The 27,050-nt window shown below is 44.5% G+C and overlaps 1 long non-coding RNA gene across 1 annotated transcript; it reads right to left on the reverse strand.

Annotated features, from left to right (window-relative positions):
* Positions 1–2,609: 2,609 nt before the first annotated feature.
* Positions 2,610–26,790, reverse strand: LOC141730066 (uncharacterized). The gene is made up of 4 exons (XR_012581526.1): positions 26,606–26,790; positions 25,675–25,743; positions 4,495–4,569; positions 2,610–2,741 (listed from the first exon to the last, which is right to left on the reverse strand). It is a non-coding gene; the product is annotated as an uncharacterized LOC141730066 (long non-coding RNA).
* Positions 26,791–27,050: the final 260 nt, after the last annotated feature.

Consider the following 27,050-nt stretch of genomic DNA (forward strand, 5'->3'; position numbering starts at 1 on the left):
ACTGTTCTGGATCACAATTCCAGCCAGAAGTGAATGTGACTGGACATATGCCTGGACATCCGGCATTTTGAATGTTCTTCAGGCACATCTAGAATGGAAGAAGTTAAAATACAGATCAGAAGGTCAAGAGGAGGCAGCTTTAGCAAGTGTCTGGTAGGCATGAGCCCAACACAGCTGCCATGGCCTTACCCAGAGAACAGAGCCAGTTTGTGGGTCTCCTCTTTAACTCTAACTCCACCTGGAATGAAAAAACAGAACTTTGATGTCCTAGACTGCAGCAACTTCCTTAGCATACACAAAATAGATTTTATTTTCTCTGTCAGCATAACTTCTTGATCACTTATGACCACCCACAGACTTATGCAGAAGTAATTCCTGTGAGACCAGCTCTCATTCTGTGCTGTGGCTGGTATTTTTCCCAGTGTTATCTTGTTTTTGAGGCTACTTCAAGGATCCAGCAGTGGCTGCACACTCAGTGCTGGTTTGCTGCAAGTTTGGATTCTGCCAGAGCATGTGTTACTCCAGAAACAGTATTGTTAAGTGCAGTAACCAGTGGGCTAATGCTGGGTTTGTACTGCACAGAGTCAAACATCAGATTACCAGGTATTCATGCTGCTTTTTACCAAGGAGAGCAAAAATATATGGAAACAAGTTTTAGCACTCTTGGGCCCATAATAGAATAACTACAGTAGGATCAGGAGAGTGTAACCTAGTGTTATATGAGATTGAATCTGTAATCACTTCTCCAAATAGGAAATTGCATAATAGAAATTATTTTAATAGGACAAGCACACTGCAGGCATACCCATTGCACCCATCAAAATTACACTCAGGGAAAAGATAAAATATGACCTGCCCCATATCTGGTTATTATGGGGTCTCAGAACATACACAGCTACCCAAATTACTATGTATATTACTACTGTGCTTGGAGGCTGTACTGGAGACCTTAGCTGCCCTATAATAATACCTGCCTAATATAATCAAAGCTGTTCTGCCAGTGAAAGTTCAGGGCTACTCCCCACCAAGTGACAAGCTATGACTGAGTGCAGCAGGAGGGACACAGCTAAGCCTTTCCTCCAGAGGCTTTCAGCCTGGGCAGGCAAGGCAGACAGAGACAGATGGGCAGAACAAGGCAAGGCAGGAGGAAAGTTTTAAAGCAATGTGGTGTAAGTGATGGCAGTGCCACAAGACTGGGGACAAGAGATAAAGACCTATAGGACATGTCCCAGAAGACTCAGCCTCAGGAGAGGCTCAGCACTGTGGAGAGCATTACTGTTGGGTCTTACTGCAATCCATCGAGGTGACAGAGGGAATCTGGCAATGAGCTAAAACCCTGTAAGTGCCAGGGAAACCTGTGCCAATGACTTTGTAAGGACACAACACATTACCTAGATGAGCAACGGCTGCTTTGCTTTAGACACCGGCAAAGGGCAGCCAGCACTGGCAACACACATTAAAAGAAAGTGCACAAATACTTCAAATGGGATGCAGCCTCTCGATGCAGCCTCTCAGCTCCTCTGCTAATGTCTAGATACACAGTCCTTCAAACATGCAGCTGGGTGCAAAGGAAGCTCCAGCAGAGGTTATGGATTTCTGCAGGCTGATGACACAGTCGAAACAGATAAGCTTGAGCTACTGCTTGCAGAACAGCAGTGTCCAAAAGTTTGGCCCTGAAAGCAAATTCACTGCACTATTCTGCGAATAGTCAGCAATGCCAGACTTTTCAAAAGAGCTTAACATTCAAGTAAATAAAATAAAGACAAGGTCATAGACATCTTTCATGGCTTGCCTGTGGTCATGTGCCATTCTTGCCTACACAAAAACACAACTAAAATCTCCTGAGCTCCAGTCTAACATCTAATCCAAGCGCCTCACCTTCTCTTTAGCCAATACTGCCTTCTCGTGAACAAATCAAGCCACAGAGAAGACACTTCAAACTAGAGTACAGCCTTTGCTCTGAAAACAAACACATTTAAGAACACCAGCAACTATGTTGCTTCATCTACTATCAACTGACAGCTAATTTGCTAGTTTTTTTCAAGTATCTATTTGCTAGTCAAACCTCCAAACGAGCTGAAGACAATAACACCTCCTTCTGCACACCAACATGCTCCTTCCCCATGGGACAAGATCTGTTTCCCACCGTGATGAAAAGCTGTGTCTGTAAATGCTCAAACATGCAATTCTTCTTGCACTTGTCAGTGGCAATCAGTAAGGTCACTGCAGCATGAGCTTCCACTGAATGTGTAAAGGTGTTCAATTAATCTTTGCTTGCTGAGAACTCAGGGAATTTAAGTAAGGTCAAAGATTTAAAAGAGATCAGGAGACTCCACACTCCCACTAACACAATATTTCCTGAAGAGCTGACACAGACATATAAGTTACTCCACTGACAAAAAAAGGGTTTTTTTTTTTTGCAATCAACATCCTAAGCACATATACATTTACTTGGAAAGACAGTAAAACATTTGGACAAACCACCTCTGCTTGCTGCCCCCCCCCATTATAATGACAAATTTTCCTTCTGCAGGAAAAGGCTCCAGCTCTTTTTTGGTGTACAGACTGTTTGCTCTGCAGTTATCACAAGGTTACCCTGCTTACCTGCTTCCTCAGGTGGAGACTGGACAGCTATGCAATGACAGCTCCAGTCCTGGGGACACCACCAGCCACAAACGCCTCCTTTTTCTCTGCTGGGTGTGGGGTAGAGCTTTTGAGGAGCTGGGCACCGCTCTCACACGCTAGAAAGCAACAGATGAAACAAAAGCAATAGAAAGGGTGGAGGAAATAATGCTGAAAATAGGGGAAGTCACATAAAGAACTCTAATCCCACAAAAACAGCCATGTGGGCCCAGATATCCCACAGATGCCACGCAATTGAATTCTGTCCAGGCACATTTAGAGACCAGAGGCCTTAAAATTTTGCTCCTTCAACCAGCCTCTGCTCTTCAAGGAAGCTTACCACTGTAACCCTTATCCCCCTGTACAAGGGAAAGACCGCAGAGCTATGGAGATGAAAACAGCAGGACAGAAACCAAGCAATCAGTGGCAGGATGAGGATTCCCATGAGAAATGGGAAACAGTAGGTTCCACTTTGAGAAAGATCTACAGAAGTCATGGATTGTGCCCAGACATAGGCAGGTGACAGGAAAGCGGCCTCAGTCAGAGAGACTCCAAACCCAGGTGCCCATACGTGAATCAAAAAGTTCTCAGGCACAGCTGTACTGCAGGCACTTAATTCAGCAGTTTTGAGTATCTGCTCAAAGTCCAAAGCTAGTGGCTCTTCCCTCAGCACTAGAGACAACATTTGGGACTAGTGATGAAGATACCACCTTTTATGGTCTTCACCACACTGAAGGAGGCAGCACTGGAACAGCCCAGCCCAGAACACCTGTCAGCTATCCCAGGCAGGGCTGGTAATGGTGCACACAGGGACCTGCATCCCCACCCAGGTCAAACCTCTGTGCCTAAGAGCTCCACAGGACAGCACTCAGCCCAGCTTAAATCACCAAGATACAGCTGAAAGGACCTTGACAGTTTTCCATCAGACTAACTTTCATTATTGCTGCTTGGACTGCCTCCATTATTTTCTAATGCAGAACAGATTAGAAGATCTATCTATATATATGAGATTTTTTTTTCTGTTGGTGCAGGAATCCATTTTAGTATTTAGAATAAGTAGCAGCCTCAGGAACCCAGCTTTTCTGATCATCTTACAATTGCATCCTTGTAAACAAGCAGACAGATGCTGCTCTGATCATCAGCAATGAGAAAACAGCTTCTAAATGGCACATGGAACACAAAGCTGTGCTTGTGTCACCCCTACAGCTGCACACGTAGCAGGGAATTCCCAGCATTACCCTACCAGGGAGGGCAAGCCAGAGCAAGGAAGGAGAGTGGCAGGAGTGTAAATTTGCCAGCAGTGTTAAAGCAGAGCAGCCTCCAGGCAGCTTGATGTCAAGCTAAGATGAAGAAGGAAGGCGTCATGATCACAGTGAATCCTTGCTCCAACTTCTATTTCCTCTCTCCTCAACTGAGCAGGGAAGCTGGGTGAAAGACAGGACTGTCCTATTCCTGGGAACAAAATCAGGAACACTTCTGGGGAGCGAAGTCACTCTACAGACTGACAGCAAGAACTGTTAATCTTCCAAAATAACCATACAGGGCATGTTTATAACAGTGATTGCTACAAACAACATCCTCTCCCCTTCCCTTGGTCTAAAAAAATCACTCTGCAGATAAGGAGGATGGAGAAGATGGTAAGAAAAATGGTCCTGGGAAAAGAGCCCACTGAAAATATTTACAAGAAAAAACATGCATAACTTTGAAGGCAGCCAGTATGGCTGGCAGACCAAGCAGAATGAATTCTTGCCTTCAAGGTGACTGCTAGGATTTATAAGACCTTTGTCAGGAGATGTCAGCATCCATAGCCTATGGCTTCACACAGTTTCCTTTTTACAAACCCAGAACACCATGATCACCACCCCCATATACCTGCTTGTTCTTCTGAATAGCTTCATCTTTGGCAGCACTAGCCAGGCACTGGTCCTCCACATGCCAGTGCAGAGCCTGGTGGGAAACAAGGACAGCTTTATTCAGGAAATGTGCAAAAATGAAACACCATTTTGGGAAGACACAGCAATAATTCATCTGCTTAAATCATCAACAAAATACTTTCCCATGTCACCTTGGCAATCGCCCGACAGCAGCGTTCCATGACCAAGAGTGGTCCAATGGGCAAACATCCCTTTTCCACATTACCTCCCTCTCCCATCCACCAAACCCTGCTCATAGTTTGGCATCAGTGAGTAGCAGTGCCCTAGCACAGCAAGGTCACTCAGGGAACAGCTCTGTAGGGCATCTTGCAAAGTATTTCTTGATTTGTGGTGAGAATTCACCACTGAGCCCAACTACATGCCACAGTGTTGGGAAGGGACTTGCTGGAATTAGCTCCGCTCATTCCTCTGACATCTCACCCAAAATTTCTGTTCAGAAAGCTGTTTCTGCTTCAGCATTTGTTGAAGATTGCCATTAAATGCAAGTCTTCAAAGGGAAAGTCATTATTACACAAGAGTGGAGCAAAGACCTTGCTGCAGGGAATCCACGTCCCACTAGAAAGTAAAAGCCACGTTACCAGTCTGTAATTCAGCTCCCACCACCCAAATATTTTAAAATCTGTGTCATACTAGTGACTCCCAAGGCATCACTCCAAGATTTCTGAGCACCTTATCTGTATTTCCTTCTCTCCCAGAGCTTCTCTTGTATATATCATTGTATATTAAAAACTTCTGTGGAAGAAGCAGTTCTGTGCTCATCTTTTTTGCTGTTCAACAACACATGAGCAGAAACCTCATCACCTCATTATCTTCTGGGCCATCACACCGAAGGCTACTATGTGGCTATGTCATCTTATGAAGGGCCAAAGGCTGAATATGAGTTTACTCACTGACCTTCATACCACCATTTTTAACGCCCTACATTTTGCAAAGTATGTCCCAAATGGGAAAATCTCATTCATTATCTGGAAAGTCAACATTTCTCATCTGCATCCTACAGCCAGAGAAGCTGAGTCATCAGCTGCCTAAGTAACTTCCACCTCTCCAGAAGAAACACCAGCATTTAGGCAACCCTCCTCTCAAATCCACTCAAACACAAAGTTGACACAGACTCATCCCTGTTATCTCTAAAGTCTCCAAGAAGGAAAAGCACTTCTTTTACTCCAGTCTGTGCAATATCAACACTAAAGATGCCTCTGTCCGTGGATGCTTGTTGAGGTACCGCAGAGAAGCAATATCTTCCACAGTTCAAGCATGAGATTGATTTCAAGGGTGACCTTAGACCAGTTTAACATGAAAGTTGCAGTCTCTGAGCCTGCTCTGAGAGGAGAAGCTGGTGTGGGGCAGCTCCCATGTTGTTTGTTCTGCTCTGGGTAGACTAAATCCTTAAAGACAAGGAGAAAAGCAGCCTCTCCCACCCTAGGCATAGTCAGAGGGCTCCTACATAGGACACCCTGCTCTCCAGCTACCTGCTGCAGCACTGTCAGTAGGTGCACACAGGGCCTCAGGATACCCTGAGTTGCTGAAACACAGGTCCAGACCCTCCTTGCCTTCCACACAACCCAGAATCAGCAGCAAACCTCCTCCTCTCCCCCATTCACAAGCCTACTCCATGTATTTTGGGGGTTTGGGTATTTTTCTTTTTATAGCTCACCTCACTTCACACCTGTGTCTTTAGCCTGAGGGCTGGCACTAAGTTGGCAAAAGTTGAAGTTCAGAAGAGAACATACCCAACAAACAGGCCTTCCTTCTCTCACCAAACAAACCAAGCTTAAGGCAATTCCCACCTAGCAGGCATCACACCCAAAGGACAACACAAATAGAAACAGCGTTGCAAGCAACAGCAAACAGGATTGAAAGAAGTGTGACTTGGCTTTTCTCAGTAGAAGCGTTAACCTCTCCTGAGGTCAGATCCCACACAAACATGGGCTTTATTATCAAGGAACAGAAAGAGCCATTGAAGAGGCACCAACACCTGACAAAAAGGTCTCATAGCCCAAACCACACACTTGGTTCTGTGTATCCACTTGTCCCTACTCTCTACCCAGTCCCAACATTCCTATACGCCCTAAGGTGCCACCAGCCTCCTGCCAGGCAGCTACCCCTTGGATGTTACAGGTGATCTTTGTTTCAGGAAATAAGCAGTGAGTTATTTACTATGTTGATTCATTAATTTCTCCCTGATGGTTTTGGAAATAGCAGACTTTATTTGGCTTCCAGCAAGTCCCACAAGAAACAAACCATGACATGAAGAAGGATCCTTGCACCCACTACATAAATTTAGGATTTTGCTCATGAGCCCATGCTAATATAATGGCTATAGGGTGTCATACAGCATTAGTGCCTAGCTACAGAATAATTTGTTACCAGCCATGGCTCAAGTTCTCCCCAAATCCTATAATGGGTAAGTTAACACTAAATATGGTTTCCAGCTGGGAGAAATTTAATGGTACTGTTTTACACAGCACACCTCGTTAATAATAAGCAGTGCATTGGACAGATGAAAAATACCTACCTTGCATATACTGAACTAACAAGGTCACACATTCAGATGTTAATATTGGTATGGCATCATGCTGAGCTAGAAAACCTCCTGGAGCAGCTTCTATCTCTGCATTACACATAATGCAGTGTAAGAAAGACAGCCAAAAGTTGAAGGACAGTACAGACTGATTAGACACAAGCAATACTCTAATGAAGCTGGGAGAAGCAAGGATAAAAACAAGATAGCCAAACCAGGCAAAGAAATCAGATACTCAGGAGTACAGGATCTACAAACCTAGAGAACAGAAAAGGTTCTCTGGTGAGTTCTATGGCTTTGCCTTTTTCAAATGGGAACACAAGGATAAACTTGGTTAGATAACTTTTCTGCATTTAGGAGTTTCTTCAGATCCATTTACATTTTATTCCCAGCCATATGCAAAAGAAACCCCAATGTCAGCCTGAATTCTGACCTCTAATTGTACAGGACTGATCCAGGAGTATTTGGAACATTACAACAATCTTTTCTAACATGTGTATCAAGCCTTTTGCTTAATCATCTTCAGAGTTTGACTACACTTAGGCACACACTCAGAAGTCACAGCAAGCTTACAGGCCTGCTTCTCAGCTGCTCTCTGGAAAAACAAGAGCATGGTAAGTAGCATTGCTTGGTTAGCCATGACAATAATCAATCGTGTGTGCTTCAGAGTGGAATATTCTACATCAGAGTAATAAGGGACAAAGCAAAACAAACGAAGAAAAATTTAAGCTGTTCTCTGAAAAGCACTAAAAACAAAGCCAGATCATACCAGACTGCATGTCACTTGAAAAAAAAACTCTTAGAGGAGGGCTCTGGGCAAGTTCCTGAAGAGATATCTCCACAGGTAATGCAAAAGAACAGGCATTGCTACCTCCTGGACCAAAGGAGAGTTTGAGACCTGCATTAGACCAACATGCAAGCAGAAACACAATTCTCATTTCACTGCTGCCTCTTGTGCAGGTCAGTGGTAGAAATGACCCCCATACAGCTGTTACAGATGTCATGCTGCTTTCTAAAAGCAGAACAGCAGGGAATTAGCTGAGATATCAGCACTTTGTCAGAGTGCCTGAGACTGATTGATGGTCCACAGTTTTGCAATAAACTTTAAACTGCTGACTTTCAAACACAGGAATGTATGTGCCCCTATTTTGCTTTAGCATCACTGCTGCTAAATTGAACACACAGCATATCTGAAAGCAGGAATAGGACACAATAAAACAGTGACAAAATAAGAAACTGAACCTAGTTCAGATGTCCCAACTGAATGGAACTTCTTGTCTCCAAACCATACAGGATCCTACATTTTCCAGCACTTTGTCCAATTCACTTCTAAGCATCTCCCATAGGGAAAAATATTTCATGGTCTAATAAGCATCAGTGTTGGGAAAACCAGCTGACATTTCCCTCTGGGGTTAATGTGGGCTAAACATCATGAGAATTACATTTTGGCTATGTAATTCTGCTTCCTCTTACATAATTTCAAAGCACCCATTTCAGCTGAGGTCTCAGGCCTCAACGCCTTGGGTATCTTAGACTGGTTTACTCTCTGCGATACCTGCAAACACAATCCAAGATCTGCTGAAGTCAATAGAGAAGGTAGCTTAGCTTAAAAAAAGATTTTTCTCTGTTATAAATACTAAGGTTTTCAATGCTAAGGGTGGCTAAGTTTCCCTTAGCATTGGAAATTACGATTCAAAAAGCTTGAATTATGTATTAGACAGTTATTAGAAAGCACCCTAAGCAAATATTGGTCACTTCTGGTAACTGAGCATGAGGTATGTTATTTTTAACATGTTTGGCTAACCTCACCTTAAAAATCTCTAGTGACAATAACCCCATGACATTCCCGAATATTTCAAATTACTGCATCAGTGTCTACCACTGGGAAGGTTTCTGAAGTGCCCAACCTGATTCTTTCTTGTTACAATTTAGGTGCATTATTTCCCAACCTACCTCCTCTACGATGGAAAACAGTGTCCTTCTCCCTCTCTGCATGGGTTTTTCTACATTTTTTGAAAACTCTTTTTGTACTTTATTTTAATTACAGTTAAGTCAGCTTTTCCCCCCTACTTGTTCTGAGGTTATGTTTTTAAGATCTACAATTGTTCTCCCTGTTCTCCTTTGGCATCTCCCCATTGTCCACATCTTCCCTGAAATGTGCTCAGCAAATTGTACACAATGCTCCAGCTGTTTCCCCAGGACTCGGTAGACTAAAAGAATTACAGATGACTCTCCTGACACTGCATGAGTAACTTGCTCGTGGTTCTTCAGAAATTTAAGATTTGTGCATTCTCCTGCTGCTACACAGCAACTCAAGATATCCTCTGTTCTTCAAGATGTGGAACAAGCTGGCAAAGCTCTTCAGAACTACAAGTAAGGGATGTTAAAAAGAATACAAATTTAAAATAGGGTTTCATTAGAACTTATTATCCTTAGTTTAAAGGGGAAAAAATTAAAAACCCCAAACTCTCTGCAGACTTTCATTAACTTATCTGTACTGTCAGTGCCAGATCTGTTTTGAAGTACACAAGCCTCACAATACCCTTGGAAGAGAAAAAGAAATGAGCTATTCTCTGGAGGCATTATTATGAATAGCATGTGTTCCTGGCCTGTTTCCTCTGGGCCTATTTTATGAATCAGTCCCCAGAAAACAAAATAAAGAGTCAATCCCACCATAAGGTCACCGTGAACTCAGCTTTTTATTTCAGCAGGACAGTAACTAACCTAAAAGCTCTGGGCTGCTACTGGGCTTGATCCTGAAATGAAATAGCACTACTGAAACAGGATTAAGCTGTCTTCCAAGCTCCAGGGTCAGCACTGGGGGTGTCTAGTTTGTGCTGGGGATGTTGACAGAGGAGCCATCTCTCAGGAGGGAGAGCACCAAACCCAGAGTGATCACAGAGAACAGGCAGCTTTGTGATCTTTCCATTCCAGGCTAGAAGTTTTAGCCCCAGAGCATCCCCAACACTGGCATGGTACCGCACAGGACCTGAATCACAAAGCAATGGTTCAGCTGCTGGCCAGTGCAAAAGTGCACAAAACCATTGCTGTACAGTTCAGAACAATGAAAGTCAAAACAGGTAATCAAACAATCCAGAGTGTGTTAAAATGCAGAGGCCAGGGCATGAGGCAAAACTAAAAGAAAGATGATTATTTGGAAGCCCCCCAAAGTATGTATTTCCACTGCTTTGGTCCTGCAAGCATGTGAAGACAAGCTGTTCTCTCCCAGGTTGTCATGCTCTCTCTCTATAGGCTTCACCGGCCTTTGAGGAGGCTCATAATAGATTTTTGAAGAGGAAAGGCTTGTACTGGACTATTATTAGTCAATGGAAGGAGAAGATAAAAGGAAATGAACTTATTTTTTTAATTCAGTGCCCAGAATTATGATCTAGATTCATCTAATTGTACTTGGATCTAGAGAATTAGTTCCATCCACTGTAACAAATGGAACCAATTGCGAAATTTGGATGTGGGTCAGTGTTTAGAACCCAAGCCAAAGGTTGACAGCAGGCTTTGTTACAACTCCTAGTATTTAAGGAGTAAGGGAAGAAAGAAATGAGCAAAGAGACACTATTGGCACAAATTTGGCTCTGAAATGCTGAAGCTTTGGTTATCAGGATACCTATTGCTCATCACAAACACAAAATGAGGGGGGAAAAAGGCAGTACCAGCCAACCTTCTAAACATGATTAATAATAGAATGCACTAGGAGGAACATTAAAGCACATTTCTTGGTCTGGGTGAACCTCTTTCAGTATTCTGATTGGATTTATTGCCTTACAAATAATTAGGGAGAGCCTAATAGAAGACCTAAAGGCCTTTGGGAAAATAAATGAACACTAGCAATGCTTTGATGCCATTTAATCTACTGCTGCTTCCCAAAGGCTCTCTCCACCCCACTTACTACCTCAAAAACCATTATTTTCATCTCCCAGTCTCCCAGGGGCTGGAACAGCCACATAATTGTGCTGTGCTTCCAAATACTGCAAGTTGTAAAGTTGGGTTATTCTGCTTCCTAAAATACACACACAGGTTCTGAAGACTCCAGGTGAGCTAACACATTTCAACAAAGCCCATTTTATGCTTCTGCTTCAAACTGTTTTCCAAGCTCGCAGCTAGTGGGTAGGAGAAGCAGCAGTGGCCGGCGTCGGTGAGCACCGTGTGCTGACTCAGTTTCCGCTCATAAAACAGGCTGGGAGCTGCAGGACAAGCAGAGCCTTTGTGAGGGGAGGCACAGAGGTGTCAGGTGCCTCAAGCATGGCAGCAGGAGCCAGGACACCAGCGTGGGGACAGGGATGGGCAGCCACCCCTTCCACTGCTGGTAGTCCCTTGTCTTGAGCAAGGGGTGTCCTCCTCACCAAGCAGCCTTCCAGGGGCATCAAGGAGGCTGGTTGATGTCTGCAGAGCATTCAAAGGACCTTGTCACCAAAATCTTTTAGAAGCACAGACTGAAGCTGGAATTTTGAGTCAGCCAGTTCAAACAGTAAACAGGACACTCACTTTTGACAGGGAAGGGGTAATTGGTCCTTGGCACTGCTGAGACTCTCACTCTGGACAGAAGAGCTTTCTGCATACCAGAGTTCAGCTCAAACACCAGATACAGGCTGTCTACAGGAACAACTGGCTGCAGATCTCTGCTCTGTGCATATTAGCTAGTGTCATCCTCCTGAACCAGCTCTTTCTAGGGAGAACTATTTTAAAACTGACCTTAAAATCTCTTCTACAGAGCCAGCAGCAGTAGAAATCCTTGGTTAGACTGGAGGCTGCTTGCTTCCACCACTCACCAGCATTTCCAAGCATTTGCAGAAGCAAATTGGCTGAAGAACCAGAAAAGATGAAGGTTTCGAGAAGCATTCTGACACAGGACTTGAGCACTGAATTCTGTGCAGCTCAGGCAGCAAATGTTGACAACATTAGGAGACTGCCCAGCTCTGTTCCACCAGCCCTGCTTGATACAGGGAAAGAGTGGGGGAAAACCACAAGAATATTTCAGCTTGTTAAACATGACAGCTTCATCCCCCAAACGCTGGGTACAAGGGAAGTTTTGCCTCAAGTGGCTGAAGAGGAATTTATAGCCAGAGGATGGGAGCTATGAGGAGGATTTAAATGCCAGCCCTACATAGAAAACTTTTGGTTTCTCTGAACAGGGCTACAGAAAAAAAAAAAATCAAGTCCTCCAAATTCTAAAAGAATCCCCACTTCTAACCTTTGACAGTTTGAGCCTCTTAACCCAGGATCACTTCCTCCCAGCAGGCTCCCACCCCAGTTCTGAGGCTGGGGTTTGAGACCTGTGGAAGAAGTAAGTTGTCCTTGCTGCATGTGCTTTGGAGGACTGGGAGCCCTGCAAATCATGTTGAGCCAGGACAAACCCAAAGTGAATTTGTCTCAAGTGGCAATAGTGATGCCTTAACAGGCTGGTGAGAGTTAAAATCAAGCCCTGTATCTACAGGACTACAGCAAGATTAACATCCAAGCTCTCAAGTTGGCACTGCTCTGAAATATTCTTGTCTTTTGAGTTTGATTCTCACCCTTGGTTTTGGTGGTTTTAACTTTGGGGTTTTTTAATAGGTTGAAATTCTAAATTAGGCACGTAGCAAAGTTCATCATCCACACTAAATTGTAATCAGTATTTCAAGTTAAGCGATACTTACTGGGATGAGCCACATCTCCAGACCTGAATTTCTCTCTTTAAACACTAGGGTGGAATCCTGCCTCAGTGATAAGGTCAGGCTTGAGTCTATATTCCAAAGAGATCTATTGCAGGCCCAGTGAGTAATGCTGGGTGAGAATCAAGAGAGCCAGCAGGCATAAAACCCCCTCCTTCTTTCAAAAGTTAATTATGAAAAAAACAAAACACAACTGACATAAACAAGGGGACTCTAATCTATAAAGAGGACAAAAAAAATTAAAAAATATATTTGCAACCAAAGATTGTTTTGGTCGGCTAAGAGTGGTTTTCCATGCCTGTCCCATGCTTTCTGCAAGTGTTATTTGGATCGAACTGCGGGGCAAGGGGAAGAAAACCACGATTAAAAAAAAAAAAAACACAAACAAACAAAATCAAACATCGCCATTGCTTGTAGGAGCAAGGAAAGCTGTTCCAGAGGGAGCACCTGTGCCGGGAGAGGGCGCATGGTCCAGCGGAGCTGGAGCCCCCCAGCCCCGGAGCGGAGCGGCCGCCGGCGCCTCCACCTGCCGCGCTCGGCTCCTGCGTTCCCGTCCATCCCTTCATCCCTGTTTATCCCGCACAGCTGCTCATTCATCATCCTCCATCCCGCAGGGGCTTTTTTGCGCTCCGCTCGCCTGGCTCCATGTTAGGGCTCGGCTGCCTTACACGACACCATGACCTACTTTATTTTTTTTTTTTTTTTTTTTATTTTCCTCCCGGAGAATAGCAAAGCGCTGCTTCAGTGTGGCTTGCAAGGAGGAAAAGCAAAATTAAAGAGTACTGGCAGGGCAAACCAAGGCCCTTTTCAAAAATTCGTGGCTGTTTTTGAGAGGTTAGGCAAGGAGAGGCAAGGCCAGGCACTTCAGACTGAACAGCTGAAAACAGGACGATAGCAGAAGAGAAGGGTCTTGTGCTTTGAGTCTGAAAGACAACGCCTCTCATAACTTTACCAAAAAATCAGAGCCCACAGAGCTCAGATCAGCTGGTTCAGAGGCAAGGGTAAGAAACAGCATCACGGGCAGCAGCAGTGATTCAGGGAAGAACTGAGGAAAGACTGGCTCAGGAAACAGTCTCATTGCTGTCCTCCCCTACAGACACCATCTAAGGAAAATGCTTAGACCCAGAGCCTCCAAGATAATCAATTACATGCCTATATACCAGCAAAGTCAATCAGCTTAACCATAACCCTGAGGAAATCCTGCTATCTCCACCACTTTCCAGTGCAAATTACAAATCTACAATCCTTTGAGGATGTGGATTTTAGTCTCCATATGTCTCCCTTCCCTGGTGTTTGAGAAGAGATAAAATTTCCCTCATTCTTCAAGGTATTCTATGCAGCAGACTGTCAGGCATGCCTAATAATTCAGTGAAGGGGTACCTAAAAGAATAATCTGAAAATATCTACTCCTAAAATAGCTAGAATTCAGTCTGTTCCGTGAGGCCAGATGATCCTTCAAGAATTTTTGATTCTCTCATCCATCCAGACTTCCTTAATTCTTGAGCTTTCAAAAGCTTGTCTAGCACAATTTTAAGGGTACATTGCTTTGGTTTACCATGGCTTTCTTGAAACACAAGGATGGTTGTCCTTGGCAGGCAAGCTCAGAGCACAACTACAGCAGGGTAAGCAGTATTAGTCTGCACTCTAACAAGACTGGAGAGTCAAGACAAGCTATTTCCAGACTGGTATTTGCTTTCTTCATTGCTGGAGAGCTTGCAGGACAAACAGAATGTATTGCTATGCTTGCAGGTCAGGCCCAAAGGGTCCCCATGATTTTTGCTCTGCTCCTTTCAGGACCTGGTTTGCAATGGGGCCAATGCAGACATGGTTTGGCAAGAACAGCAGGAACCCTGGCAGAACTCATGTGCCTTGGGATAACACAAGTGGGAATCGCTGGCAGAATTGTAACCTTGAACCAGAGGCAGTGAAAATCTGACCTAAGGAATAGCTCCAGCGGCTGCAGGCATTTATATATTCAATCAGAGAGCTTTAATCATTACAGTGCCTGCTGCTAGGGAGGAGCTAAAGAGCTTTAAGGTGCAGCACTAAGCTTTGAGAGCTTCTTACTATCAAGTTTAGGACCTGACCCAACTGGATATCTGCTGGAAGCTACTACCACTGTATACTCACCAGCCACTGATGCATAAGGCTATGTTGCTTCTGTTCAAGGAAAAGGATTTTGTTTCCCTCATCTCTGAATAACCCCTTGGGGTTTATTCTTGCTGGGCACTTGAGTAGCTGGGGCAGGAGCTGCTGAATGTCCAGCATGTCCTACTTCACCAAAATACACACCCCATCCACCCCAGTGGTATCCCAGATACACCACTCACTCTGTGCTGTGTCCAGCTGCACTGGCCCACAGGGAGATGCTGCACTTGGGAATGTTCCAAGCACCAAGCCCTGCTGGAGAGTCAGCAGCAGACTGCAGCCTCTCTCCTGTCACATACCATCCCTATCTCCTTCACATGACCCACAGTGGGTCATATGTTAGTAGGGAAAACAAAATCAAAAAGAGTGCTGACAAACTGATCTTCACTGCAGAACACATTTGTGGATAGAAAACAGGCTCCAGGGCTCACAACCTAAATGCAGATACCAGCAGCTCCTAAAAATATATCTTCAAAAAAACTCCCCACACCTGAAAACCGCCCCTCAGTGCAGGAGACACTGTTCCCTTCTGAGCATCTTTTTTTTCCAGAGCCCTTCTGGAACCCAGCTGCTCTGCATAATCCCTGCTTAGGGACAACACACAGCAGCCCAACACAAGCTGCTCTCAGTTTTCCACTGCAATTAGCATAGGTGGTGTTTATCTTATTTTAGAGTGACCTGGCTCCTCTGGGGAAAGCCCTTGTCTCCAGTTCACTCAAAGACACAGCAGCTGCTTCTCTGCTTTCAGCAGGAGGTGTCCTTGCAAATGGCTGGGAGGGATGAATAGAGGGCAAATGAGAGTCACTACCACCTAGGCACTGAGTGTGCACAGGCTCACTGCTAAACACCTTTCTTCCCCAAAGGCACAAATAATTTTCAGTGGCCTTGTCAAAGGCTCAGGGAGCTGCTTCTCAAAAGCCACTGATTCTCTGGATTGCCCAAAACTTGCAGACAGAAGAATATAACAATCCCCTCTCAGCTGACCTGCATGCACAGAATAAACACAAGAGGCAACTGGCAGTATCAAGGCACCCTGCACTCTCTCTTGGCTCAAACACATGCTTTGGGGCTTTACAGATGTGCAGCTGGCATGCCCCAGGCACTACTTCCCTCCTCAGACATAGGTCAGCATGCCTAGAACACACCAACACAAGCCTCTGCATTCAAACAGGGGCTTTTGAAGCAGATCTCCAGCTCGTCCCCACTCTTGGTTCACTTCACAAGGTGATCTTGGAGGGTGCAAAGGGGACTCCTCTCAGATGAAGCCAGACAGAGAGACATGCCAGAGCATACCAAAAACCCTCCAGACACCCACATCCAATCCTGAGAACTGGAGAGTAGATCTAATCCAGAGGAAAACAACCTCAGAAACACCAACAGCACTGACCTCAGCACCTTCTGATTTACTCTGCAGAGCCACTCACAGGGCTCAGTGACACAGAATCCCAGAACACTCTGAGCTGGAAGGAACCCACCCTCAGAGCCACTCCAGCTATGCTGTGCTCCCACCCATCTGACTGCTTTCACCTGCATCTCTACCCGGTGCTTCACTGATCAGTCCTCAGATACAATCCCTCATCCTTTACTGCTTGCAATTGCAACAGCTATCCAAACAGGGCCTTTGCTCTCCCTGCCCAAGATGTCTGAATAAAACAAAATTAATTCATGACAGTTTTCACTGCTTCCAAATTTGCTTTCTACAGATGCTTCCCCCATTTCACCAGGAACCATTATACTTCAGTTTCAGCTGCAGAAACCATTAACCCATTATGAATGAGCAATATTGACCTATTTTGAAAAGCTGGTTCTAGTTCCTCTACCACAATAAACAATAGCAGCAAAACTGCTTGGCACTAGCCACCTTCCGAGAGGCTATTCATATTCTGGTGTTTGTGCATGGTTTACGGCAGGGATTCTGCATTGTTTATTTTCTGTTTCTCTGCAGACAGTGGCATTGTTAAACAGCATGTGTCCCAGAGAATCCACCCTCTCCATGGGATCTCCTCCCAGCTATTACAGCACTTCCCAGAAACCTTCTGAGCTTTGGAATAAACAAGTCTCAATGGGGGGACTGAGCCCACACCCAAGAACTACAGTGCCATGAAGCCTCCATAGCAATGAAAGTAACTTGGCTTTGCATGAAACCTTCCTTTTTCCTAATGAAAACCCTGTGCTGTCACCCTTCCTAATGATACTCTCTCGTCCCTTAGAGGCAGAAGACACAATAATGGACTTTTCTCTTACTTGCTCCAGCTATGATATGGGCCACAAGAGATGTTTTCCTTCTCACTCATGAGCTTGGGCCCCCAAAGCATTTCACCTTGGATAGAAAGAGCAGAGATCAATCTTTGGTACAGATGAGCTGGGAAGGGGGATGAGGAAGCAGGGAATTCCTCCCAGCATTGAAAAGCCTTCCACATAGTCAGTTTGTTTTTCCTCACCCATGCAAAGTTAGACCAAATGCCAGATTTGGGTTCAGGAAGGAAACTCCTCCAAGTCCAATTGCAATGACCACTATGTAAATAACTCCTGCCTTTTTATTTCCCCCCCTGCAGTCTGGGGCTTGATAGATCCTCACTACCATCTAGCCATTCTGCCCTGGCAAACACCCTCCCAGCAGCACTGGAAAGCCTCTGCTGGCACTTTGCCTTGCATACATTCACTCATCTCTTGTCATGCGATACAGAGAGATGCTCTGCAACATGTTACATTAGCAATGGCCAGGGAGGCCCTGCTGGTCTAAACATCTCATATGCAGTAAATTAGGATTGTGGCAACTTTGATTCATTGATTCAGACAGTGCATTTCATACTCACATTCCTAGGGTTTTGGGTTTTTTCCTTGCTGGCAACAGATGTCCAACATTTCTGCTGCACAAGGGAATCACTGAGCAGTGAAGACATGGGCTCATTGTAGGATCAGTAGCTGGCAGCCCACCTCTTTTCTGGGCCAGAGCAGACCTAGACTGACAAGCAGTATCAATGATTGTTCTCCATATGGCATGAGAGGGAAATGCTCCCCAACAGGAAGAGAAACACTCAGTCCTACATTTCAAAGATTTTGCCAGCTGACCTCAGATTTGCTCTTTTTTTGTACTGGCTTTGAAAAGCATTTACCCATCTCTCTGGGTCTTTCAACATTACCAAGTTTACAAGACATGCACATTTCACTGCTCTTCATAATTCATTCCCACTACAGCCAATCTCACACACAGTCAAAGCAGAAGCCCTTCAGAAGCACTAAACCCACTACTAGGTTGCATAAAAATGATAGCTCCCATATGTCCTTACAAACACCATGCCAAACTGTATTGTGCTGTATTTACATTGTGTTAACATCTACCAAATTACCAAGCCAGCAGGAGAACATACACCCATTCACATTTCTAAACAAGGCTTAGGGTCTGGGTGAGAATTTAAGTTTTTGGTTTGGGTTTTTTTTTAAAGCAATGTCTATGGAGAAAAAAAGAAAATTTTCGCATAAACTTGGCCTGCAGTTTCATGTTACTTGCCAGAACTAAAACATCTGCATCCTGTGGTATCAGTCCACTTGGGGACTTTGTTAATTCAGAGGCAGCTAGAGTTTTGGATGGTATTACCCCTGGGAGAGCTTCCTGTCCTCCTGACATTTCACAAGGTTCAAAAGAAAAGAACTTAAGCTACCATGACTAAATTTTCTCTCTTTTACATTTCAGTTTATTTTCAAGTGTACAGTTCTACAAAACAGGGAATCAGGTCCAGAAATACAAACTGAGGAACTGAAATTACACTCTGGAAATTTCCTTCCTATCCAGGGATATTTTCTGGCTATCAGCCTTCTGATTTTTCTGGACCTGGGCTTTCTTTACAGCTACTAGCTGATCAGTCTCAGTGCTTGTAATAAGAGATCCTCAAAATAGTTTTTCAGATGAGGACCAAGATCACTCCCTAGCGAGACACAAAGTCAGAAGTGCCAAACAGCTTTAATGGTAAAGCCTGTTCCTCCCTAAGAGCAGCAGAAGAGAGACAAATAAGGCTCTAGACCTCCTGCCCAGGCTCATGAAATCTTTTTTTGACCTGGCTAACTAGGCAGTAGATTGTATTTGTAGGCAAAAGACCTTTCCTTTTAATCTTTATGGTTACAGGCAATACCTCTCATTGCTTACACTTGCACACAGTACTCAGTAAGATTAATTCCAAAACCTCTGTGAGAAATACCAAGCTACCCAGCCCAGATTTGAAGCAGAGGCTGAAGTCAGGATACAGTAAAAGTTACATGTCGTTTAGAGGTAGTGCCTGGTTCTGAGTGTGCTGCATCTTCAGGGGAATTATGGCTGCCTCTTCTGGTATAAAGAGATGTTCAGCAGGATTCAGGTCACAAAGTGCATCAGCACCCAGACCAGTCAGAGCTGAATACTGGAGACCACAATGAGGAACAAACCTGAACCAGACCAGAGCTGGGGACATGCAAAGAGGGTCATACTATGCTCTGCTGTACAGACAAGCTGCATGACCTCAGAGCACTGGTGTAACAAGAGGGTTTCCCCACTGAACCACTCAGGCAAGCTTTCATCACAGACTATTTTTCTTGCTGTTTCCTCATAAGTCAGACTCTTCAGCTTCCCTTACACAAGTCAAAGGACAGTGGCAGCTTTCAGTCTGCTCACTTAGGGTTGATCTAAACAGACACACAGGAAAGATAAAAGATATTCTAAAGATTTGCTCAGCTGTCCATTAAACCTGAAACACTAGTGGAGTAGTAACAGGCCTCAATTCTTCATGCATTCACTCCTATGTATCATTGCAGGTGTATCAAACTATAGGTTTAAATTAGTTATAGTCAAAATACCAGTTTATAGCCATTATATTGATGGCAGAAGGCAAAGCACAAGAATGTTAGGAATTCATCATACATGCCTTATTATAACTCTGTTTATTCTTCACGTTTGAGACATTTGTCAGATCTAGAACAAAAGGAGCACAGATCACTACTCCCAGGCAACAAAACAAATGGAGATGATTTTTAGATACTTCTGTTTGAAACAACACATGCATTTAGTAGACAATGCAAGTGAAAATCTTTGTAGTCAGCAGCTTGGGCATAAAACCCAAGGGAGTTCCTGGGTGGTCACATCCAATTCTCCAGGCTGCCATATTTTAGACAGCATTTTGGATCATCTCTGCAAGCAAGTTCATGCTCAGGTCTTGGATTTCAACCAGGATTTTGTCCTACTTTTCTATCTGTGATGGTGATGCTGCTGCTCTCTTATTTTGGTCTTCCAGCAGCATACACTGACTATTCAGGGTGAGCAGAGCCAAGGTATGATTCAAGAAAGGATCTCATGCTTAAAGGAGGATTTAAGCCTGTCCATCAATGTTTTTTAAAAAAGGTCACTCATTTTGTACATCAAAATTTGTGGTTCTTTTGTGCTACTTCAGGCTTGAATTGAAAAAAAAATAAATACATTTAAATGCCCATCTTTTCATCCACACCTTTCCTCTCCCTTGTTTCTTTGAGGGACTCAGAATCTAATAAAGGATTGCCATAGGCTGGGCAGGTCACGTAGATGCTGACAGCCTCTACCATGCAGGATGGACCAGCTGTGTTTCTAAGAACAAATTCAGCCACTCTGGAAGGGAGGAAGCAAGCACAAGAATTTGCCTGTGATCCACAACTTATTTATAGCCCCAACTACAGTTAGAGCTCAGGTCTTGCTGGCCACTATGAACACACAGTCTGAGCTTCAGTCATCTGTTTGAAGGTTAGGCAGCCTCCATCTCCGCCAACCCCTAAACTTTAATGAACATAGGGCTGTTCTTTGCTTCCTTCCATTAAAGCTCCTCCCAAGCTTAGATTTAAGAGCCTAACAGTAACATTTTAAAAATACCTCAGTGATTTGGGACCACAAGTCACAGCAATTTCATGCAGACACTGTGGTGAAGACTGACCACTGACCAACTCCTGCTATGGAAAAATTTTGGCCACCATCATTCTGAAGGATGGCAAGGAAAGGGCTCATCTCCAGAGAGACAGTGCAGCCTTTGAAAAATATTTTAGTAATACTCTGTCATACACAGCACCAGTGCTGGAGCTGCTGGAGCTCATTCCTCTGGGACAAATTCTTTTCCTCAAAATGATATTTAAACTATATAGTCATTGTTTTTGAGCACAGTTCAAGACATTCCTTTTCCCTTAGCATATATGCCTGTTTGACCTAAACTTAGGAGTTGTGAGAACTCCAAAGGACTTTTGGTAAGTGAGCCATACTGTATGTGAAGAAATATAATTAATTACTCTTGGAGTCAGGCAATGTCCACTACCTAAATATCACATTTCGGTTTGGGTAACAAAACATCTTAGAAAATCTAAATTTAGCCTGGAACATACCTGTATCTTTTGTGATGAACTTACTTCTTAGTATCTGAGTAGTCAAGTTCTCTTAACATCTGCCCTGAAATAGCCCTTCCTATATCTTAAAAAAAAAATAAAACAGGAAGAAAAAAAGTAAACACTGTCTTCCCAGAGCATTGGTGGGATCTTTCAGCTGAATGGGCCTTTTTTTACAACTTTTACAACTGATGGGTTGTAAAATTTTGATATTTAATTTCAGTGTAGAAGAGAAATCCCACCCCTCCACCTTCAACAAAAGCTTCAGGAAAATGCTTCAAGACCAGCGTTTGCTGCTAGCAAAAGGCTCATTGCACATAACCTCCCAGGGGAAGTCTCACAAGAGGAAAGGCTCTCCAAGACAAAGATCTCTTCCAACCAGCTGGAAAACAATATGCCTTCATTAATTTACTCAAGATACTGGGACTTCTGCAGAGCTGTGCTACAGATTTTTGCAACACCCGATAGTGCAGACCTCTGGGTTCTAAGGAAAATAGGGAAGAAGAAGCCTACAATGGAGAATTCTGATTTCTGATCTTGCACCCTTGTTAGGGCAGCTCAGGGGAGGTCAGGGCTCCCCAGCATTGTACACTTGCTGTATCCAGGGCTAAGTGAGCACTCAGCTGATTCGTTTTCATACACAAGTCCCCCTTTCTGAGAGGTACTCTTGTTACTCCCTCACTGTCCACCACAGGCAGCATTTGTCAGCCTCCAGCACACAGAAGTTGTTACTGCCCAAATCAGCTTCCAGTCCTGATGACACAACACAAGGTGCTCAGTGCTCACACACCTGTTCGCAGCCAAGAACAGAGCCCAGGAGCCCTGGATGGTGATCAAAGCCCTTATCTCCCCTACATGCTTGCTATCAACAGCTGACAGCATTTGATCAGATCCAGAGCTGAGAACAGACTTGCACCTGAACATGTTTGCCTATCACAACAAAGTTGGCTTTTCCTCCTTAGCACAAGTCTAACCTAAACCACTACTGAACAAACTCAGTGATCTCCAAGGACCACAGGAAAAATAAGTGCTGCTAACAAACTGCTTGATCAGTAAAGAAAAGGACTTAGTACCTCTGGGATGATTTGAAAAAAATGTGGAATGTAAAAATGAATGGTCACAGAAGAGAGGCTTGGCAAGCACTCCACGCCAGCTGAGCAGCCCTAACATCTGGGATCCATGAGTGCCTCAGATCCGAGACTCTCAGCCATGCTCTCCACACCACCGTGTGTTTCAAAGCAAAGGGTAAGGTGGGGGCAAGGCTGCATTTACTTATTGGCACCACCCAGACACGTGCTGAGAGGGAACCAGGAAACCAAAGCAGTGGGAAAGGCCACCAGTCATGGCTCAGCAGACAGGTAGGGAGTTCATCATCCACCTCCAGCAGGGCCTCAGCACAGCCAGGTTTGCTGCCAGGAGCCAGAAGTGACCATCAGTAAACTACCAAAAAGCTCTCTCCTCAACCTACACCATATACCACAACCCTTCCCCAAAGCCAGGGACATTGCAGCTTAACTTCCCTACTCACTGCCATCCTGAAAAATAAGTAGGAAAACATGTTATCATCAGTTTTTCCTTTGTTGCTGCATTGGACTTTGCTATTGCCTGTGTCTTGCTCATCACCATTACCCTAGAAACAGCAAATACTGAACGGACCAGGATAAGAACACAGCCATGGGCCCCCTTGAAAGATAAAGGGCAACCACCAAGAGGAAAAGCTACAAGTATTTTAACTTCCACATGCAAAAAGATCACATTAGAAAATACTCTGAAAGTAAAAAATACAACAACAACAACAAAAAACAACAACAACAACAAAAACAAAACAAAAAAAAAAACTCCCAAAACCCCAACTTTTAATGCTATTTAAAAACTACAAAGACTTCAAGACAGGCAAAGGTGAGTGGAGAGTCAGTCAAACACCAAAAACCCTGAGTAACTATAACAACACATATACCTTTTGGCACACAAATTACCTCTCCAGACAGCTTCTGCAAGGCCTAAGCAGCTTAGCAATCTTATGAAAACCGAGAAATTTTAAAGTGGCTGTGAACTATAATGCTATGAATCAGGTCAACCTTTTCTAGTGTGGCTACTGCTGTAATCCCAGACTTTGGCTTTGCCTGCAACCCATCACTGAAACCTTCCACCAGGCTGCTTGTTTACCTGCAAAGAAAGACGGCTTTAGGTTCAGGTGTTAGTTTGGACTTCACACAGGCTCCCACTCCAAATTCACTACTTGTTTCCTGTTGTCATCCCACACCTTCACTTGCACAGGCAGGCTGTAAATATATTAGCAACCTACACCATTCTTGCTCAGTTATGACAAGGGCCATAAAAAAAAATAGAAGCTATGAATGCATCAGAGTCTGCAAATCTCTCCCTTCCTCCTCATTCTGCTCTAGGCTTGTGCTTTTTGGGGTTTTTTTCCCCCCACTCTTTCCTGGGAGATGTGATGAAGGAGGGTGGAGTGGCTGGGGCTACGCACAAATATTCAGCCAGTCTCTTAGCAATAAATGGATCTCAGTCAGTTCTATTATCCGTCTGGCTGTGGCTCCTATTATCTGCTGTGAATTGTAGCAGCGATCTCTGGAACAGAATTCAGGCACCATCATTACTTCCACACCCTCCAAAGACTGCACTGTAACAAGGCATGCTGGATAATACTTGCCATTAGAAGAGGGAACATAAAGGCTTCAAGCTATGACTAACACAGTAAAAGGCTCTGCATGGGGCTTTTACATTCATTGACTGGGGTTTGTTATTAAAGAAAATTCTAGGTTCAAAACCTAGACCTGCATTTCATACAGCACATCAGCTGACTTACACAAAAAGGTGATTTCATCCTGCTCCTGCTTGCTTCCCCATTCCCCTCAGCTAAATCCTCATGGATGGCTGCAGCTGGAGAGTGGGGAAGGCACAGCACAGGCCTGCCTGGAGCTCACAGTCCCCAGATAGGGACCGTGAGCCCAAAGCAGTGAATTTGTCCAGCCCAAAGTGCCTGGGAGCCTGCAAGGCACCACAAATGCGAGCACCACAGGGAGCATCCAGCAATTCAGAGCTGAAAGCCTCCAAAGCAGCACTCACATGGCTCCTTGTTAGGAACAGGAGTTTTGGGATCCAAACCCACATCTTACTTCCTCGTGCTTTTCACAAGCCCTCCCATTTGTTTGAGGCCCATCTCAAAAGCCTGGATTGAAATTCAATATCTTCCCCCAGGGTAGGATGAGGGTTTTAAGAGAAAAAACCTCTTAGGTCTCCCTCCCCTAGCCAGCAAGGCAAGGCCACAAACATGAGCTCCACCAAAACTCATTTTCTTTTGTGTTTCTACCTGGCAATGGATTGGCTTTAGCTTCCCAGGCACAAAATCTCTGGACAGAGGCTTTCCTGAAACTGGGATATTTCAGAAACCTCCCTCTCCTGCACAGCTTCCCGTATGCTTCTCTCACTTGGACACCTATTTCACAGCAGGGCTTAATATCTTACTATTACCCATCATTCAGCATGGCTGAAAAATTAGTCATCAACCTAAAAAGTTATTAAGAAACACTTGATACTGTGATTACTTTCCTGTGGAATGAAGCAAGGGGAAGAGGTAGGGGAGGGAAGGTGGGTCAAACCTTGCCCTTACAATCAGGAAAGCTTTCCCAGTGCAGGAACAGATTTCCTGGGGAACCTCAGCCCACAGGAGAGCACCCAAGATCCCATCCTGGCACAGCCCCTCCATCACTGATAGCCCAGAGGCAGCTGGCAGAGGCTGCCTTAAGTAGAGCTGCTGCTCCTCAGCAGCACCACCCATGGCTAATGTGCTCCAGCTTAAAGTCATTCCTCAGCCAAAAATTGCTCCCAGGCCTCAGCTGGGAAATGCAGCCCTTCTCTCTGCTCTGCCCTTGGGCATTTGGGTCCAGGAACAGGGTTGGCCACTCTCTCATCCATGCACAGAGCAGCTCAGGGACAGGGACAGCAGCTGGCTCTGGAGCCTTGGGCTGTGAAGCCCAGGGAAAGATATGGGAAATAAGGGAAGGAGCACAAGATGAGCTCCACAGGGTCCACTCAGGTCAGGGACATGCAGCTGCTGCCACCAACGACATCTCTTATCACATCTATGAGTACCCCAAGGCATTGCTGAGGCAGAGTGGCCCAGTGCTGTTTTACTGCGTGCTTGGATGGCATTTGGCCACCCCAAACTGCTGTCCCAGGCCACCCTCTGCTCTTTCCACCACTCCTACCCAGTGTCCCAAGAGCTCCTCTAGATCTGCAGATGGTGTGATCTGCAAGCCTGAGCTGGAGACAGTGAATGGCACTAGAAAAAGGGAGAAGCTATAATGGGAAGATAAGGGGGACAACTGGGAGCAGTGAAAAAGGGCATGGGATTGAACCACAACCACAAAAAGCAGAGGAGAACGAAGTATCACACCTCTTCATGGCTATTTTCACGCCATGCACAGTCAAACTCAAGGCATCTCCAGGTGGAAGGAGAAGTAACCTGTTGAGGAAAAACAAGAACCAACAGCCTGTAAAAACATGGCATCTCCTTAGGCAAGATTTTTTGTGAGGCAGAGCTGAGCTACTGTGTGCACCCACTCAACCCCACCACCCTGAGAAGGCATTTGCTGGGAAGGGGCTGCCATTGGCTGAGTCCTTGTGCCCACAGCAGGGCTGGCAGGACTGGGCAGTCTAAAAAGCAACATTTTAAGTGGCTTTCTGTCAGACAGTGCCAAGTATTTGTGAGGATGTTTTTGAGAAGGGGAAAAAAAAAAGAAATACTCTCCCCATTTTTATGTTAATAAAAACATATTTGATTTACATACAGTTCATATGCTTCATGAAAGTGCTAATTACTCTCCCAAACAGAGGAGAAAACAGAAACTTTTTTTTTGCATCCCACCCTTCCTCCTGTCTTACCCTTTTTACTTTTATGACGCAGCATTTATTTAAGTCGGAATTGTGCCCAGCTTATTCTGCCTTTCGCATGGCACATCCTCACCTCTCTTCCCACTCATAACAAAAATAATAATAACTTGCAAATCTATGTCAGTGGAAACTTGGAAAAACATTTTGAAGGGAAAAAATATTCTTCAAACATAAAGCACAAGGACTCCAACACTGCTCCCCCCTACCCCTCTCCACAACTTTTTCCTTTGGTGCACACATTTTTCCAAGGTCACCTCAGAGGCTTTTCCTAGTTGGCTATTAAAACAAAAAAAAACTCCGCCTGCCCCAAGAAGCACATGAAGCCATCACTGTGGCTTGGATTGTTTCCCTGTGTATCGATGCCATGGGAGAAGCAGCAGGGCGGGGTGGGGTGGGGGGGTGAGCTGATATTTTTCCAAGACTTTTTCTCTCACCAGAGGAGGATGAAGATGGAGTGATGAGTGAGGTTCCGTTTGTCTGGCAGCATGAGTCACTCAGCAGCAGTTTCCGATATACACTTTTTTTCTTTTTTTCTTTCCATTACAGAAATTGGTGTCATTTATTCCTTCCTCCTTCTTAAGTAAAAAAAAAATAAATTATAAATCCTGCTACCGTTATGTCTAATTTATTCTGGGAACTTGTCTGAGGACCCACCAAACCTGGGGGGGAAGGGTGATTTGAAACACAATCCAAAATATAATCGGCTCTGGAAGCTTTTAAAGAGACTCCTTTAAGGCTGTGCCAAACCTTAAAGAAGGAAAATACTTCCACTAAATCCCTCCCACCATGAATGGGATCCTGTATGTCTGAGGCTTTTTATTGGATGGGTGGTTTTGGGTTGTTGGTTGGTTGTTTTTTTTTATATCAAAGATGTTACTC

Source organism: Zonotrichia albicollis, chromosome 9 (genome assembly GCF_047830755.1).
Source record: "Zonotrichia albicollis isolate bZonAlb1 chromosome 9, bZonAlb1.hap1, whole genome shotgun sequence".
NCBI lineage: Eukaryota > Metazoa > Chordata > Aves > Passeriformes > Passerellidae > Zonotrichia > Zonotrichia albicollis.